A 6,000-nucleotide genomic window follows, 5' to 3' on the forward strand; every position below is an offset into this window, starting at 1 on the left:
TTTAAATTTGAATAATTGTTGCTATTCGCCAGATATGGCTAGAAACATCATTTCATTTCATGGTTTATATAAACAAGGCTTTAGATATTCATTTGATAATGAAAAGGGTTCTATTTATGCTTATTTTAATAATGTTTTATATTTTGAAGCATTGCCTTGTAATGGAATATATGAAATTGTGATGGTTGTAGACAACTTAGGAAATGATGTATTGTGTGTGGATTCTTCCAATAGTATGGATAGAGCATGCTTGTGGCATTGTCGTCTTGGACATGTCAACAAGAAACGCATAGCCCAACTCCAAAAGGATGGAGTGTTGGAGTCATTCGACCTAGGGACGATGACGTGTGCGAGTCTTGTTTACTTGGAAAGATGACCAAGTCACCCTTCACTGGCACTTGTGCGAGGGGTGAGGGTTTATTGGATCTCATTCATACAGATGTATGTGGACCCTTTAGATCCACCACAAGGGACGCGAATCGCTTCTATGTGACTTTCACAGATGATTATAGCAGATATGGGTATATCTACTTGATCAAACACAAGTCAGAAAACCTTTGAAAAGTTCAAAGAGTTTAAACAAGAAGTGGAGAATCAATTGGGCAGGAAAATCAAGATGCTTCGATCTGATCGAGGTGGAGAGTACCTAAGTCTTGAATTCCACGACTACCTCAAGGAATGTGGAATAGTTTCACAATTGACGCCACCAAGGACACCACAATTGAATGGTGTAGCTGAGAGGCGTAATCGAATTTTGCTAGACATGGTTCGTTCCATGATGAGTCGTGCTTCACTACCTATCTCATTCTGGGGGTATGCCTTAGAGACTGCCGCCCATATCCTTAACTTAGTACCTACGAAGAAGGTTGCCAAAACACCTCACGAGATCTGGACAAGGAAAGCTCCCTCGTTAGCACATATCAAGGTTTGGGGTTGCGAGGCTTTCGTAAGACGAGATACTCACGACAAGCTTGAACCTCGTAGTGAGCGATGTATTTTCATCGGCTACCTATAGAAATCCTTTGGATATCTCTTCTACAGACCGAGTGACAATGTTGTCTTCGTTGCGAGGAGAGGGGTTTTCCTAGAGCGAGAACTCATAAGCCAAGGAGACAGTGGGAGGCAGATCGATCTTGAAGAGCTTCAAGAGTCGAGCGATGAAGGAACCTCTAACACTGGCGCTCAACCCGAGGAGGAAACTCCAGTTGAACCGATTGACGAATCCTTACCTCTTAGACGTTCCGAAAGAGTTAGTGTTCCACCCCAGTTTTATGGTTTTCATATTACTATGGAAGGGGATATGTTCATTAGTGATAGTACACTAGTGAATATGGACGAACCTAACAGCTATAAGGAAGCCATGGCAGACCCAGAGTCTGTGAAGTGGAAAGAGGCTATGGATAGCGAGATCCAATCCATGTATGACAACCAAGTTTGGAATTTGGTTGACAATGTACCAGGTCGTAAGACGGTCGGGTGCAAGTGGATCTTTAAGAAGAAGACTGACGTGGATGAAAAAATACACACTTATAAGGCGCGATTGGTTGCAAAGGGTTTCACTCAAACTCCTGGAGTTGACTACGACGAAACCTTCTCACCAGTTGCGAAGATAAAGTCTATCAGGGTGATGCTGGCCATTGCTGCATTTCATGACTATAAAATATGGCAGATGGATGTCAAAACCGCTTTCCTTAATGGGAAGTTGGCTGAGGATGTTTACATGGCTCAGCCAGAGGGTTTTGTCAATGCGAAGCATCCCAACAAAGTGTGTAAGCTTGAGAAGTCCATTTATGGACTTAAGCAAGTGTCTCGCAGATGGAATCTTTGTTTTGACGAGAAGGTCAAAGAGTTTGGTTTTCTACGAAGCGAAGATGAATCGTGTGTATATGTCAAAGCCAGTGGGAGTGTAGTAAGCTTCCTCATATTGTATGTCGATGACATACTACTCATAGGAAACGACATCCCGACACTGCAGGAGGTTAAGTCCTGGCTCGGGAAGCGCTTCGCTATGAAGGACCTCGGAGAGGCTTCCTATATTCTGGGAATAAGGATAGTGAGAGACAGAAGTAAGAGACTAATAGGACTTAGTCAGAATACTTACTTGGACAAGGTACTAAAACGTTTTACTATGGAGAATTCTAAGAAAGAGGAGTTACCAATCCAGAGTAATGCCAAGTTGAGTAAGACTCAGAGTCCGAGTACTGAAGTCGAGATAGCAGAGATGAGCCGAGTACCATACGCTTCCGCAGTTGGCTCAATCATGTATGCTATGACTTGTACTCGCCTTGATGTGGCCTTCGCTTTGAGCATGGTCAGCAGATATCAAGGGAACCCTGGCAGAGCGCATTGGATCGCAGTCAAGAACATTCTTAAGTACCTTCGGAGGACCAAGGAATGGTTTCTAGTCCTCGGTGGGAGTGATAACTTAAAGGTGCGAGGGTACAACGACGCCAGTTTTCAGACCGACAGGGACAACTATCGTTCGCAGTCGGGCTGGGTCTTTACCCTTAATGGAGGAGCAGTAACTTGGAAGAGTTCCAAGCAGGAAACTGTAGCTGATTCAACGTGAGAATCAAAGTACATTGCAGCAAGCGAAGTGTCAAAGGAGGCAATATGGTTGAAGAACTTCATTGGAGACCTTGGAGTTGTGCCAGCCATAAAGGAGCCTATGGAGATTTTCTGGGATAATGAAAGAGCGGTTGCCTTGACCAAGGAACCAAGAGATCACGGTAGATCTCGACATATCGACAGAAAATATCACTTTATTCGACATCGGGTGGAAGAAGGACTCCTCGTAGTGAAGAGGGTATCGTCAGAAGATAACCCAGCAGATCCGCTTACGAAGGGACTGAGCAGGGTTAGGCATTTGCAGCACGCTAGGAGCATTGGGCTGAAAGACGATATTAGTTTAGATTAGATAGTTTGGAAACGTGTAATAGATAAGTTGTTATTAACATTTGATGATTAAATAAAGGAGTATTATTTATTAGTAATGTTACTGTCTTATGTTAATCTTTTACCTATTGTTTCATTTTGCATGTTTTGACTTCCTGAATAATTAAGTTATTTGATAATAATCGAATTATTCGAACGGTCCACAGTCGTTCATATGTTGGAAGTAGATATGAATGAAGACTGTCATGAATTGGTGTGTAGATTGTCTAAAGTGTATTAGACATAGCAAAGGTTTGCTACAACGTTCGTGAGTGCTTATGAACCTGATTTGAGCATTGGAATAAACCCACACTTGCTGGAATCACTTCATGGAATTTATCACGAGTGATCGCAAGATGGTAATATCATATGGTCTTAAAACCTAGATATATGGTTTATTGTTTGTTAATTGGTTGTGCATTGATAATGCGTAAACGCATCAGTAACTTGATGTTATAAAACACATTGTTGTGTATGATTTGATTAGTGGATAGTAAATGCATATAAGTCGAAGTTTATCTGTTCCTTTAATCCTAAGAGGGTAAAAGGGATATCAGGGCCCCTCGATGATTTGATTTGACTTATGTGCCGGGCCCGGTCAGGACTGAATTGATGTGTTCAATTAAGTTTTATGTCAAATGAATCTGAGATCGAGAAACCAATTGCTGGACAATAAGTATGACAATGTTCCATGTAATTGTCCGCACAATATCTAGAACAGAGGATTATACGATCCCTTATCTGAAGGACAGGTTACTGATAAGATCAGAGTTTGACAGCGTCTTTGAGAGCTACGATTACTAATCAGATTGTGCTTGCATTTATAGTTACTATACTTATCCAAGTGGGAGATGTTGGATTAGTGTCTAAGCCTGTAACTATATTTGGTAAGTACTTGACCCGGTTGTGCATGGTCCTTTTGGGTTGCCTTCACCATAGCAACTTGACAGAGTGATTTATAAAGAGAGAAGAGATATTATATTAATATATTATGAGAATAATATATTAAAGGAATAATAATATTATTTAATTAATATTAGTCATAGATTAATTAAGAATTAATTAGGTGACTAAAAGAGGTTAATTGAATAAAGGGGCTTAAACTGTCAAATGTGTGATAGTTGAGTTTTGGGCTATGAATCCTTATAGATCTAGGGTGGCCGAAATTAAGGAGTATGGGCTCCTTGAATTCGTTCAAGCCTTAATCTAGAAGGATCCTTGGATTGCTTAGGGCCTAATTTATTCAATTAGGGTTAAGGATGTAACCCTAGTAGCTCATAGTATAAATAGACCCCATAGGTGAGGGAAATCGGCCACCTTGTTGCATTGGAAACCCTAGAGCCGATTTTCTCATCCTTCCTCTCTCTCCAAATCATTCTCTTGCTAGTTGGTGTTTGTAATCCATTAGAGGAGTAACAATTGTGACTCTAAGCTCCAAGAACAAGAAGATTCAAGCAAGCAGCTTAATGTATTCTTCTAGATCTGATTTCATATGTTATGATTCAACTGTTTACACTAGATCTAGCATTATAAGCCTTGGAAACATTGCATGTTCAATTAGAGAAACCTAGATCCAAGCATTAGGGTTTGCATGTGCACATAGGAAAGTTCTTATGGCTCAAACCCATCAATAATATCAAAAGACACGTGGCCTAAACGAGCATGCCATAATTCATAAGAAGCGCAAGTGGAAACTCTAGAGGTAGCAACCAAGGCTTCAAGTTCATCCTTCAACACATAGAGACCATTTTGACAGCTTCCTTTAGCAAGTACCTGTTTTGTTTTCCGATCCTGAATTGTAAAAAAGGTTGAGAGAAAAGGACATCAACAGGATAGTCCTTGGTAAGCTTGCTGACAGATAATAAGTTTTTTGTAAGATTAGGAATGACAAGAACATCACTTAAAGGAATGATTTTTGATATAATAGAAGAACCTGTATGAGTGATGGGAAGCTTCTTGCCATTTCCAAAGATTACTTCATTGGTACCTTGGTATGGTGCTGAGTGATGTAAGGTTTCACGATCGGGGGTCGTATGAGCAGTGGCCCCGGAATCAACATGCCAATCAGGAGTGTTGATGACATTGGGCATGGAAAGCCTTCGATAAATATTCATCCGAGGGAGCAACTTGACTGGAATAGGTGTGGAGATTTGGATAGGAAGACGCATAATTTCCATTGTTTCTGCAGAGTTGACAATGAGGAGGTCATCTCCCTTGACCACGCCCCCTGCCACCTCGAGAGTTGTTCCCACGGTAAGAGGTGGAACGACCCCGACCGGGAAATGATTGGTTTTGTTGCACATGAAAAGCAGCCGGAGGAGTAGGAGCACCATGGATGGATTGCAAAAATAACTCGTGGCTTTCTGCTTGCGTAACGAGATCACGAAAGACGGGTGCTGGCTTTGTGGCTCGAATCGTTGTAGAGAATGTTTCATAGGATGGTCCTAAGCCACAAAGAAACCAGTGTAGTTTGTCGATTTCAACAACCGGGTGTCCAATCGCAGATAGTTGATCACAGATGGCCTTGAAACGACGACTATAATCAGGAACAGAAGATGTTCCTTTGGTCTACTGGCGAAAAGAATCACGCAAGGATTGAATATGTTCTATAGAGCAATTGCTATAAGCAGATTCAAGAGCTTGCCAGATCTGTCGAGCAGTGGAAAGACCCACTATTTAAGTCGCTGCTTCTTCAGTGAGAGATGAGTGCAAGAGAATAATGGCACACTGATCTGCATCATTCCAGAGAGCAAGAACAGGATTTGAAATAGTTTTGTTTTCTTCAGTGATGGTAGGCGGCGGAGAAAAAGAAGTGTCGTCGATATGCCCTGATAGTTGTTGATAGGTGAAGATGGGAAGCATCTCGTTGCGCCAGAGAAGATAATTGCTGGATGAAAGCTTGATACTCAGCATATGTAATAGAGTGTTCATGGAGAGCGGGCCATCGGTGGAGGAGGAGGAAGACGATGGAGCCATAAGAATATCCCAGGAAGAAATTAGAAATTGAAGGGGAGAGAAAGAAAGTGAACGGCTGATACCATGTAACAATAGATAAAATCAACCTTG

This window comes from Lactuca virosa, chromosome 6 (genome assembly GCF_052849685.1).
Source record: "Lactuca virosa cultivar CGN04683 chromosome 6, Lactuca_virosa_CGN04683_v6, whole genome shotgun sequence".
NCBI classification, from domain to species: domain Eukaryota; kingdom Viridiplantae; phylum Streptophyta; class Magnoliopsida; order Asterales; family Asteraceae; genus Lactuca; species Lactuca virosa.